At 37.5% G+C, this 13,895-nt stretch overlaps 1 protein-coding gene across 5 annotated transcripts in view; it reads right to left on the bottom strand.

Annotated features, from left to right (window-relative positions):
* ERC2 (ELKS/RAB6-interacting/CAST family member 2) overlaps positions 1-13,895 on the bottom strand; it is a 438,499-nt gene that overhangs the window by 23,363 nt on the left and 401,241 nt on the right. For 3 of the 5 annotated variants that reach the window (XR_014590924.1, XR_014590926.1, XR_014590927.1), the window contains one exon: positions 10,014-10,072. The exons of the other annotated variants lie outside the window; for them this stretch is intronic. The gene's annotated coding sequence lies outside the window, so the exon portion shown is untranslated. The remainder of the gene's footprint in view (positions 1-10,013; positions 10,073-13,895) is intronic. 5 annotated transcript variants of the gene reach the window in all.

Below are 13,895 nucleotides of genomic sequence, written 5' to 3'. Positions count from 1 at the left end.
GAGCACAGCATTAAACACTGTTTTTAAATCCATGAAGATAGGGTGGGTCAAGAAGACAGATGATGCAAAAGTCAGAAGAAGGATGAACAACAACGGCACAGGCTTTGGGCCAAAGAATAAACCCTCCTTACTGTGTAATGGCAAAAGTGAACGGGAGTTGGCTGGCAGCAAGAAAAGCTGCACAGAGGGACCGTACCCCCCTCCCAAAGCCGTGCTCCTAACACAGGAAGAAAGCGATGCAAGGACATAGAGATGTTTCTGTATTTTGCATTCAGTGTATTCCATGCAATGTCAAAAGTTCAATATGAAAATTTCCATCTCGGCCTGAAGAAGAACAGTGCAAATACTTGAGTTTAGTGAAGGCAGGAGGCTGTTGCTGGAGATGCCAAGGGCAGCGCTGGGCTCTGCTCAGCTCTGCTCTGTGCGGACAGAGCCACCACACCCAGGAACAAATAAACAGCAAACAAAGATGTGCTGGGGACAACAATCAGCTTCAGAAGTTAACAGGAGAAACCTGGAAAGTGTAAAATGTATTTGTGTTTTGTAGGCAAAGGCACTGAAACTAATTCTGGAGTAATGCTGTGTCAAGTAGAGTTTTGCACAGACAAATTCAAAGACCAGAAAACAAGGAAGATTAATTGTTATTTAAATTTCCAGACTTGGATCGCTCCCATAAGCTTGACAATGAAAAATTAATAATACGGATTTATGAAGTTTGCATTAAAAAGAAAGAGGCCAATGTTATGTTCTTAACAGGCATTAGCTAAGGGGCATGGAAAGATTTAAACTGTTGCCATTCAGAGCAGTGATGATGAGTGAAAAGTGACACAGGAAACTTAGGGACTGCTTTTAATCACCCTTGCATAGCTGTTAAAGGCACAATAAAATGGCAACACGACATTATAAATAGAGCATGTAAAAGAGCCTTCTGTGACAGGGAGAACTGTGACAGACACCCTTATTAGACAGGTTGGCTTAAGCATTCACTCTGTCACCCTCCCCAGCTGGTCAAATGCTCTGCCCCATCTCAAAGCAAACTCAACTTGTTCAGCTTTGCTTGGCTCATCTTTAGGTTAATATTAAAAGGGTGATTTATCAGACAGTTAGTTTAAAATGCAAAGCAAGCACCAGCACAAGAGTGTTAAGACTTTTTCAATTTCAAAAAAGGGATGTCAGCTTTGTTGTAAAAGTCTCAGATGATGTGAAATACAATTTAAACAATCCGGGATGCTTGGAAATAGATTTGTAGAAAAAAGACCATCTTCCCACAAGGACGCTGGGAGAGGCTGGAGCTTCCTGGCAGATTTCTGGTTGTGTCAGAACTGGATTTTGCACGTCTGTCTGCAAACCGCCCCAGAAAGAGCATTTCACAACATTGTCTTTGCCCTGGTTTTCAAAGAATCATAGTACCAATAATTCCCACTAAAGTCACTGGGAACATGCAACCAGTGAAAGGAATCTGAACGTTTATATAATTTATGAAGAATAAATTATCACCAATCCGTTTAGTCTTGAAATGTGGCCTGCAACCATATTAAATTCTAGATGTTATTCATAATTTACAGCAAGAGTTTCAGCACAGAGCCTGAAAGCTTAAAAAAAAAAAAATCAAGACAAATATTTCTGGTTTTTATAATTCACTTTGGATTCTTATTTCCTTGCCAGATATGAACTGTAATATTGAACATAAAAAACTTCATTCAGAGTGAGCACTGAAGAATTGCAAATTTGTTTCCAGCTGTTATTTCCTTTAGCTATTACATCACAGATGTGCACACATTTATTTTACTAAAAAACTTAATGCATTTAAGGCCACAGTTAAAGAAAATGGGGTCTCCTTCTAATGACTTGTTAGCAATACTGGCTCTTCATAATCATACAACAATATCCAGCATGAAGTCCATAAAAAGGAATATTGGTACTCATGTCATTTAAATTTCTTATTCTTCCTTCCTTTCCCCAAATGTATACTGAGTTCACCTAATCTCACTTGTCATTCTCAGAAATTTTTAAAATAGTGAAAAGAAACTTCTTATGATGATGATTTCCCTTAAGGCAAGGCATAACTGAAGTATTCCAGGGAATAATATCTATAGTGCTCACAGATGAAGGATCTTCCACAAGATCTACAGTTTTGGACATTTTTATTTACATTCTTCTTCTAAAGTGAGGCAGAATATCAATGATTAGGAACAATGAATTTTTGGTAGATGACCCAACAGATTAAAAAAAAAAACAAACAAAAACTACAACAAAACCTAATAATAAAAAGCTCACTAAAATCTTGAAAAGGAAATCAAACAGTAATTAAACCAATATGATTATATTCAAGTGCGCACTTAATACATGTAGTAAATCCTCCCAGTAAACAAATGAGACTGCAAAGAAGAACTCCACATATAAGTCAACCAGCCTGCACTTCTGCAAACAGACATGCCCCACCACACCAGGAGGCAATTGTGTGCACAGTAGACCAAACCCTTCATATGTCATCTCCTAAGATTAAAAAGGAACACACAGCAGTATCTTACTGCTATTATCTTTACTTTTTCAAGTTATACAATTTTGTTCTGCTGCAAACTACTCCATTCTCATGACTTAGAGGAGCCACAGAAAAGCCACCAAATTATGCCACTGCTTCCATGCCTTTTCCATTTTACTGTATCCAGTTGTTTTTAAAGGAAACACATTTGAAAGTCTTTTTCCTCAATAAATATCTCTTCGTATAAAGAGAGATACTTAAAATTGCTCAATGGTAACCTAGAAAAGGATTGCACAACACTGACAAATAACCCCCTAGACATAAGGACATGGCTAATGACAGGATGTCAAAAGCAAAAGGAGGGAGACACCTGCAAATTAATTCTGTCATCTGCTCCCTGCTCACCCACTCACATCACGTGGGGCTGAAGAATGAGGGACCTCACCTCAGCAGGGTGGTGAAAGGATCAGAAGAAAGAACAAAGCAGCAGCTGATCATAACAGTTACAATTGAAAATTGGAAGGGGAAAAGCACAGGGAAAATTGAAAAACTGAATTTAAAATACAGAGATGGAGAAAGAAAGAAGAGATAAAGCACCCCAGGCAATCAAAGAGGGAAGACTGCATTAGATGAAAAGCAGGCATTAGCCCAGTGTGTTAAACAAAGGCAGCAGGAGACTAACACCTGAGGGACCCTCTGTGCCAGAGCACACTGAGGGTACTGAGGGGTGGTACTGCTGCTTCTGAGCCTGCAGAGCAATTCCCCAGTTCGGGAAGAGGAAGAAGGCAGGTACAGGCATGAGTGATATCCACCATCCCTGCTGAACTCTACTGGAAGGCTGCCAAAAAGTGAACACAGTTGATGATTAATTAAACTATGAGCAAACTGCCATTGCTGAACAAATCCTTCCCTCCTCCCTCTGCTTGAGAAACTGGAAGAGGGAAGACTGAAGTGCAGAGGTCGTGCAGGAGCACCCACCAGCATGAGGATGGCTTTGTGGCTCTGGAGGATCCTCTGGGATATTTGCTGCTCCTTTCACACGGGCAAACCAAACTGCTCCTGCTGCACTACAGGCTAAAACATCAAAAAATGGAGCCACCAGCAAGTAAATTTTCTGTATTTCTTGTAGGGTTTTTCTCACTGGTGTTAGAGCAGGTCCTAACATCAGGATACAGATGCCTGGCTGAAAATCTGCGAAGTTTACAGAACAGCATGCCTTTAAGGAAATATTTGTGTGGAGAAGGGCTACATTTGTGGGAATCTACCTTAGGGTATCCTTATCAATGCACAGTTGCTTTCCCTCCTCGGGAGCAGGTACCACTAGCAGTGTAAAATGATAGCTTGATTGTTGGAGTACTTACATGGTTTTAATGAGTAGCTGCTCAAATGGTCCAGCAATTCCACACACAAATATTTGACCCCAGGGCTACAGTAATTTATAGACCTCCCAATTACAGAAAGTAATCTTTTTTTCTTTTGCTTTGCACTTAGACTGTTCCTTTTATTACTGACTCCATATCCTTTCCCACTGTTCACCTATGGAGCTTCAGGTGAGGAAATGACAGAGAGAGATGTACATTAGCCACACATGTGATGGAAAAGGGTCTATTTATTTACAAACCTGGCAAACAAAATACAGGAATTGTTGAGAAGTTTGTGTGGAAAAGTTCCAGGTAACTTTTTTTTTTCCTAGAACAGTGCAAAAAGGGAAGTGAGCTAAAAAACGTGGCCCAGAGGTAGAGGTTCAATATAATACATGCATTTGCCCATAGTTACATGTTGAAACCCTGACCTTTTAGGTGTCAATAACTGCTGTAAATGTTTATGAGAGGGGAAATGGAAATTTTCATCTAATTCAAGTCATGCCAGAAGTGTATTTGCATTGTCTATAGCAATATAGAAACCATATCAAGCACAGCCTGATCATATTAAAATTTTTAATTATGAAGTCCTATGCAACTATGAACAAAGTCTTTGGATGTTTCTTCATGAAGAAAGTCCAACTTAAGACACACATTCCAGTACTTAAAAACTCTTGCTGTTTATGGTAAGAGATTCATTAAACTACTTTCAAAACATAAATTCAGTATCTTTCATATGACATTTGCAAAATCTGCTTTAAATGTGTGTTTCTCAGTGCTGATAATACTACAACAGAATCGGAAAAGAAGAAAGCCAAAAGTAATCTCTGTCTAATGAGTAACAACATTTTCAACTATTTGGACAAGCTAAAAATACAGAGCTTGGATGAGGAAGGGTAGCTTTGAGCTAAAAATAGCAGAAACAAAAAAAAATTAAGACAAGATGAACCAAACAAAAAAAAATCCCAAATTATTCTTAAGAATTTGCGCAGAGCTTTAATATTTATAACCCCTTTTTCCAAGCAGAGGTTCAAAACACGAAGAGGACGTGAAAGTGATAACAAAGGAAAGACGCTAAGAATGTACAAAATAGAAAGAATTTCTGCATTCCTTCTGTGAACGTGGAAGTCCTCCCTCTGAAGCAATTTATCTTGGCTGATGAGGGATTGGTGGGTGTGCCCAAGACAAAACTGGTCAGACAAAGACATGTTTCTTTGCTTTTCATTTATCTTGAAGTCAAAAGCGCAATATGTGTCAGTGCCAATGTGGGCCTTTCCAGACCTTCACTCTGCAGTGGGATATGAGATGAAGAGAAATTTTCTTCCAAAGGGAGGACAGGTCTGTAACCAACTCCATGGTCATCATAAATTTGTATAATAAGTAGCCTTTGGAATGGCTGTACAAGCATAGTGAAAAGCATTATAAACAGAGAAGGCAAATAAAGCCTGAAAGCAGCATCAAAGACAGACGTGACACAGTCTGTTCCACCTCCTACAGTAGAACAATGGCCCACTCATTGCTACAACTGTTGGACTACAGGGCCTTGCTCCCTGCAGTGATGTTCCACCCCAAAGAAATGTAGATCCTTAAATTAGCATAAATTAGTCACTCAGAACACACTCCAGCTAAAAACTCAGGCCTAACTGGAAGACAAACTTTCTTAGTTTATGTTCTTGATTCCAGTCTTGCACACACTAAAAATCTGTCTTTAAAGGTGAGATATTATCCAAAATTAATAGCTTTGGGGACATGACAGCAGAAGTTGTTGCTTAGGGAGTAGGAAGATGGAATGGGTGGACTGATACATATATATTTTTAATTGAAATTATTTAATTTCAATTGTCCATGTTTCCATATGGACAAAAATTGACCCTGAAAGCTGCATTCTCAGTAAGATCAGAGTACAATTGACTTTCTGTTAAGAACAATATTAAAGATCTCTGGAAGACAGAGAGTCAACTCTTTACTTCCAAGATAGGTACGCAAATTTATTCTGCCAAAAAAACCAATATAAATTGAAAATTCAGAAAAAATTGTCTTGGATCTCTGCTTTTCTCAAAATGAAAGTCCAAGAGATTCATCATCAAAAATGCTCTGTAGATGAACTACATGTTAAGTGACCAGTTCAAATCAACTTATCAATGCCACGTCTGGATTTTCATGCATTATATCTGATATTATTTTATATGTTTAACTGCACCTTGTTCTAAGATGCAAAGAGCATAGAATTAATGCACTGGACATTGATCTGCATTCTATTTTGTACAGTCATAATTGAAAAGCAGAATTTCTGGAAATTGGGAAGTTTTGAAATCCTGAATTACTGTTCACAACTCAGGATTAAATTCTGTCTTGTCTGCTTTTGATAGATTGACAACAAGTATAAAAATAGTAGCACGATCTTTTCTCTTAGTAAAATTTGACTAATTTTATTTACTTTTATACCCTTATTAATGTCTTGGGATTACTAGTTTTAAGCTACGCAAACTAAAATGTATTATCTGATGCAATCATTTGATGAAATTAATGGGCTGAGTTATTACTACAGAAAATGTGTGTTCAGTACCCCAGGGAATGAGGGCCTAACAAGGGGATAGCAAAGCATTGCTTTTTTGTCCAAAATTTAACAGTTACATAATATTTGCTATTACCCACCCATATATTAAAACACATAATGCAGTTGGTATTTAACTTGAATTTGTCTCATTCTCAGAATAGCCCATGGGGATTTTATTTATTTACAGTGGTGTTGAAGAAAGAAGATATCCACTGCAATTGCATAACTCCTGGTCAAGACCTAGGGTTGGCTTTAGGCCATATGAGCTTTAGAGGACTCACAGCCTCCTTGTTGGAGTGTGCCAAATCCTACCAAAGCCTGAATTTTAGCTCTGCTATCCTCAGTCCTGGGCAGAATTCGATTGCAGTTTCTTAGTAAGAAAGCCAGAGGAAATCCCTCAAACTCTGTGGCAATAAATGGCATCTGATAGTTTGTCCATGGCCTATTTATCACAGGAAGAACCCACAAAGAAGGGTGAGGTGTGTGCCTTCCAGAAGCAAGGTGGGGAAAAAAGCTTCTGTCTTAAAAAGATGCCACAAGGAATTTATCATGAGTTTCAGAAAAAAAACCAATATAGTTGGTTTTGTTGCAATCCCTTTTTTCTGCATTCAACCAGTTCTATCTCACATGCCTGTTATTCAAATATTTGAAGACCACTATAATGCCCTGGACTACCACAAGAAGCATTTCTGTTTTCAGAGGTAGGTCAGCAATGGAACATTGTACATGAAATGTGGACTCTCTCATGCAACATCTGATATTTATCTTTTAAGCAGACAGTGACTGCATGGCATAAAGTAAATTCAATTAAATAGCAAAGCCCAGTAACAATGGGGTTAGAAGGAAATTTTGAAGTAACTGCAGTGCAGCAAGTTATCCTTTTCTACAGGTTTTACTTCCAAAGTACAGAAACCTTGGAAAAATTATATCTTTTCATAAGATTCATATAAAATACAAAACATTCATAAATATGGTTTTAAGCTACTTCAAATATAATACTGTAAATCTTATTACAGACTACAGATGTAATTGTTCTGTTGTTTGTCTCATAACGCTGTGCCTCTTAACTTTATATGGTTACAAAGGGGATTAATTTTGCTTTAGTCCTTTGTTTTCTTTTGCTAATAAAGACCAGACTTGTTTATTCATTTTCTTTCAAGTACTCCTGTTTCTTATAGCATGAGCTCATACAGATGTAATATAGAAAATCAGTATAAAAGTCTAGATGGTTCAGGTAAAGTACAAAAATTTGGACAACTGAAGAATCATCAGAAGCTTTGGGGATCATTCATTCCTCTTTTATTCCCTCCTGTATTTCTCATATTCCCTCATATTTTTCTGTCTCTATATTTTGCTTTTATTTCTAACTAATAGAAGGGGGTTTTTCTCTCCTAACTTCATATGCTTTCCTCTCAGAATCCAATTTTCTCTTTCCAAAATATCCCCCACAACTGAGAATACCTTGCTATTAAGGGCTTATAAGTCCATCTCTTTTTAAAGGTCATCTTGACAACAGGGATGTACATTTCCAGAAAAGCCCATCTGACCCTCCTGCCAGCAAAAAGCCCCTGTGGATGTGTAGATCTGTGCTGGTATGAATGTGTAGGTGTATGGCAGAGATGGCATAACTACAACAGTAATAACTTTATACATTTTTAAAAAAAAATTAAAAAGAAAAAGACATTTTGTAAAGTAGTAGAGTAGAAATGCCTTCAAAGTTTAAAAATAACATAAATATTAACTGAAATGATTTTGTATTGTGTACCCCTAACCTGTGCTGTGAATCTGAATACAGCAGAATTATGAACAAAAGGACCAGCTTAGGTAATTGCCAAAATGAAATGCAAACGTGCAACTGAACTAAAGTGTTAGAATCAATACAGATTTTGGTACTCTCTTCTGTTTCAGAATTTCAAAATACTAGTTACAAATAGGACTTATATAGTTGACCTTGACAACATTCCTTTACATTCTCTAGCTATAATTCTATTTTAAGGAAGAAATACTGTTTTAAATAAAAGAACCATGAAAACAGGTCTTTTCATTGTATTCTTCCAACAACAGAGATGCCTCTGTCCTGTCATTTCCTGGACTACAGCTTATTTGCATATTAAGCCTCCACTTGTTATTGACAAAAAAAACTTTCCTTAACTTAATGAGAGATAAGCTCTTAGAACGCAAATACTAGAAGTACCAGAAATTTTACTTACATATGATTTTTTCCTTTTTTTTTACCCATCTCATGCAGTTGTGCAAGGCAGGATGAACAGAACTCCAACATTGCTATGCTGCTTATATAGACCTCCATACAGAATTTGTGACTTCATCTCCCCTTCCCCTCTAAATGCACCATGTCCTAAGAACCGTAGAGCTCTGCTTGGTACTTGGTACAAGCACTTGGTACTAACAAGTTTGAAGTAGAAAGTGATGGTGATGTGATAGCAAATGAATGTTGGCAAAATGTCAGATGTCCGGTGTAAAACTTTATGAGCGTGCACATTCCAAAGTAATGTGGACACAAGCCATCCACTGTGGCTCATTTTGGCAGAAATATTGCAAAAATATATAATTTTAGCATACATTACAATTCACTTGCAGGTACTTAAAAACACATCCCTCAACCTCCCCAGAAAGGTCAAAGGAACACATGGGCAGAGCAGATCCAAGAGGAACTGGTGCATCCAAAGACACTGGTTGAAAACTAACACATAGACAGATGAATCCAAGCTTTTGCACAGGTTCCTCAGTGCTGACTGGAAGTAAAAACATGTCTAAAATCAGGGAAATGTAAGTGAGCAGGGCTTTGCTGATGCTACTGATGTTACTGACAGCAGGCTGTGCACAGTCAGGCACTTCAGAACGCAATCTCTGTAAACCAAATCTGCACCTGTGACTGGATTACAGACACTCAAACATAGCTCTGAAACATCTTCATAAATATACTCAAGTCAACTATGTGTAATATAGGCAATATAGAGTGGACACTCATAACAGCGGGGAAAAAAAGCACAGTAGAGTTGGAAATTTTGTTAAATCATTTGAGCTGGTAGGTTTTGAAAAGAAGAAATCATTACATTACCTAGTTTTATACTGCTAAACACATAATCATTGGCAATTAGCAGTTTTCAGAATGGATGGAAATATAAATCCAAAGAGTAAATACAATAACTCTTATTTTTATAATCAATTCCAGTTCACAAAAGGAAATGTGACATTTGCCACACTTAGAGACCTGTGGTGTGCAGTGCTTCTTCATGTTCCAAAAAGCAAATTCTTTAGTTGGCAGAAAACACTTGATACCTGGGAGAATTGATTTCTTGGAATATTCATCTTCTCTAGACATCATTTAATCATAAAGCAATATAATATCTGTGAAAAAAAGGGAAGCTAGCCAAGGCTTTGAGATCCTCTGCTACAACTTTCAAACCCACTCACTGTCAGACAAATCTCTTCTAAAAAAACATATGACATCCCTCAAAGCTCTATCTGCCCAAGACTCGTTAGCAGTAAGTGATAAAAGACATTAACAAGGGAGATATTTTTAATGAGCTTGCACACTGTGTGTTTGCAGGCAGCCTGACCCCTTCTTTTGGCCCTTGGGCTCCTGTCTTACCAAAATAGATCTCCTCTCGTGCAATTCTGCTCCTTTGGCTTTTGTCAGGACTTTACAAACTGTAATGAAACATGTAAATTAAAACCCAAATAAAATTCTGCTAAGTAGCAGCCAAAGCATTCATTATGGCTGCACAAGAGTTTCCGAACACATCAAATTCAGGTCCCCCAGATAATAACAGGTAAAGTTGCTTTCACAGCAGAGGTTGTACATCATGTGCAGAGTGTCTAACACCTGCTGCTAGTGACTGATCAATAGCAGGTAAAATCAGCCAATGCCCTTTACCAGGCTCTGTGTGGCCAGGATTATCCCCCAGGAGTGGGAACCTTCAGCTCAAAAAAAAAAAAAAAAAAAAAAAAAAGGAAGGCAAAGATCTTTAAGAATTGTCATGGCTATAGAGGCCATGAGAAGTTAAGGAAATGTCCTACTGGATCACACACCCACAAAATCCCTACCATAGGCTTTGGCTGGTCCATAGGGTCAGCTTCAGGCAGAAGCTATGGAGAAGACCTCTGACTGTGGAGTGGAAATGTCACACTGATTGTCAAAGGTGCCTTGGGAACACTGCTCAAGACACTTAGGAACCATCTCGATGACTTTTTCATTTGTCTCCAGAGTTTCCAGAAGTCTAGACTTACTATCTTGGAAATGTCAGTATCAGACAAATTTATGCTGAGAAGCAAAGTTCATGAGATAATGTGGGCGGGGAAAAGAGGATATTGAGGGGAGGGAGAGGGAAGAGAGAGAGATAGTAAGTCTAGACTTTATTTTTAATATATCTTCCATTTTGTGACATTATCTTGACTTCTAAGGATCTGCTTGATCTTGAGTTCATGAGGAAATAAATCCAGTTCATAGACAATGGAATCAATGCATTTGACTATGATACAAATTGACAAAAACAACAAGCCTTGATTTTATCCAACGAGCAGGGATTCATTGTGATGCACATATAACTAATGCCTATCTCAAACAAAGTATAAATTCAATGTTGCAGAGAAAGACTGCAAGCCAGAGTCACACAGAAATCCATAAATAGGATGCTAAACTATCAGGATTTCCTTAAGTGAGTCCTTCAGTCAAAGCTGGGACTAAAAGTAATGTAGATGACAGTACTGGCCAAGGTTCCTTCCATTCTTAGCATTTATCAGTCCTTAATTCAAGGTGGTGTTGAACTTCAGTTGCACTGTACATATTGTACATATTTCTATTGAGCCTGAAAGCAATTAAGGCTTAAAAATGTGCCCATTTCACCTGATGAACAGGCTGACCAGAATGAGCTTCCAACCTGTCTGGTTAAACAAAGGAGAAAGGCAAACCTGAACACATTAAAGGGCTTAAACATTCCCTTTGATTGTCATTAACTGATTTACATCTGGATAAGGCATCAGAGAACCTAATGTGACAAAACTAATAGGTTAAGATGTTTGCAGGACAAGAATAATCCTTATGCTATAGACAGAAAATATTCAACTTAAAATAAAGTCTAATGAGGGCAAAATAAAGCCTAGGCATGTGGAACTGCTCCTCTTTGAGGATATTCTTTATACCAATTATTCTTCAAAGGTAATGCATTCATGTTTTTGGCAAAAGATTACAATTAAATCAGATGAATAGTTTCCAATGTTTTTGAATCTAATGTGCTCAAAAATGTTCTTTTGCTCATATTATGAATCTGTCACCCTTGTATTTTATTTTGGCAATACATATATATACTGATTTCAATTTTGTCAAGAATTTAAAAACATCTCAGCTGATGAATCTAGTTTATAACATGACAGATAATTAATTTGTTTTCATTATTGTTTTTGTTCTCCAAGAATATCACATGGGGAGAAAAATTTCCAGTTAATTTCTCTTTGTTTCCTATTTTGTCCAGAGAGATTATTTTCTTATTTTTATTATTAAAATATTGTCCGTAAAGGTTGACAATTGTCTTGAGCTTTACAGACACTAAAAAATTCTTTTGCATTGACGTGCTTCTGATATTAGCACAGTAATGAAGTAACAAAACACAGTAATTCCCTGATAAAGCTCAAAAGAGAACACTGGAGTGCCAAGTGGAGAGGCACTCCTGAGTTGGGATATTTGTCAGTGTTTAACATCCCACATATGACCTCAAAAATTTAACCCTGTGTTTTAAAAACAATGCTCTAATAATTTTTTTCCTCCCACAAACTTCAGCAGTAGCAGTAAGGCTTTTTTTTTTTTTTTTTTTTTTTTCCTTTCTGGATACAGAGATTCCTTTTCTCAGAAAAAAACATGTACTTAATAAGGTGATAAAGATCACCTTGAAAAGATTCAGGAGATGAAATACACAACAAAGTAATGACTGTTCTTAAGTAACATGAGCAGGAGTTGAAATCTCCCATCTTATATATACACTCATAAAAACCTTAAACTCTGGATTGCTCTTTCTCTCACACCTTTTCCTACTCTGCCCTCATCATTTCAAGTTCTCCCATGTTTGCTATACCCTGCTCTGCAAAGGAAACCCCACCTTTGCAGGATTCAGCAATTCAGCCTGAATTTTCTGACCTGTATTCTGGGACTTCTGAGTTCTTCCCCAAAATAAGGCCATCCATGCCCAGTGGAATTATATTCCAGCAAGGTCTCTTGGAAGCACTTTTGGGTCACAGAAATCCATCCATAGAAACAAGTGGCAGTTGGGAGATAATGGATATTTATTCCAAAACCAGAAGAAAATTGTGATACAGGAGAGTGTCACAGGAAAGAACATCAGAAAGGAGGAAGACTGGCAGAAGTAGTTTTTTTAAAAATCCCTGTCAAAAGAGTTGGAGGAAGACAGTTTTATGTAAGGATACCAAGCAAAGGACAGCCTGGGCTGGGACAAAGCAGCCTCGGGCAACAGGTAGTGATGGAAGGATTCCTGACAGTTCAGCTCAGGAAGACACTTGCCCCTTTCATATTACCTAGACTTTGAATGAAATAAAAGCCAAAAATAAGTGTGTTGAACAGGGTTTCTTTGGGTTAAAGAAAAAAAAATACATTTATGTTAAGAATAGGTTATCCTTGTGTTTAAACTTTTGTTTTCAAAACACACAAATTTTGATAGGACCTTCTTATTAATCTGAGGGGGTTTTTTGTTTTCTAGAGCTTAACATTAATTACATAGCCAATATAAATAGGAAATGCCAATATGAAAGGCATGGTACTCTTAGATCCCCACATCCTGGCTGAATTTGACCTCTACTTCCTAGATCCCAGCTATTTTGAATTGCAATTCTCAGCTCTTTGTGTGATTCCTCTGGCATTACTTAACTTACTCCTTTAACCTCTTTACTTAGCCCATACCTATTTCCACTGTCATGCTGTCCAATAACAAATCCTCATGTTATTTTTTACATATTATAATAGTTTATAGCTTTAGTTTTGCAGGAGGACAGGATCACATTAATGACAAGAGAATATACTCTCCCTTTGTGTCTTAGTGCATTACAAAGAATCTACGGGTAAATTCATATATACCACTAGCATTTTATTCCTTTCCTATAGTAGAGTTTGTGCCCCCTGCAATTACAATGAAAATAAAATAGATATACTATGTCAGCTATCAGAAGAAAAGAAAGAAATTAGTGCCTCTTAAAAGTATAACAGTCTATTAAATTAGGCAAAGAAGATGGATTTGAGTGGAAACAATGTACTTTTTCTGCTCAAATACTGCCACAAATCTGACTCAACATAAGTGCTTTATTCAGAATTGGTGTCAGGAGGCAATGCCCTGATGCCCCTACTCCCTTTTCCTATCACAATCTTCAGCACTGAGGAACCCTCGCTCATCCCTGGGCTTTGAAGTGCATCCTCAGCCAAAGATCCATATCCTATCACACACCCTCGAGGAATTTGATGCCATTTACCTTC

Source organism: Zosterops lateralis (genome assembly GCF_965231275.1).
Source record: "Zosterops lateralis genome assembly, chromosome: 11".
NCBI lineage: Eukaryota > Metazoa > Chordata > Aves > Passeriformes > Zosteropidae > Zosterops > Zosterops lateralis.
The sequence above is the reverse complement of the archived record's forward strand: the minus strand, read 5'-3'. Positions and strand labels throughout refer to the sequence as shown.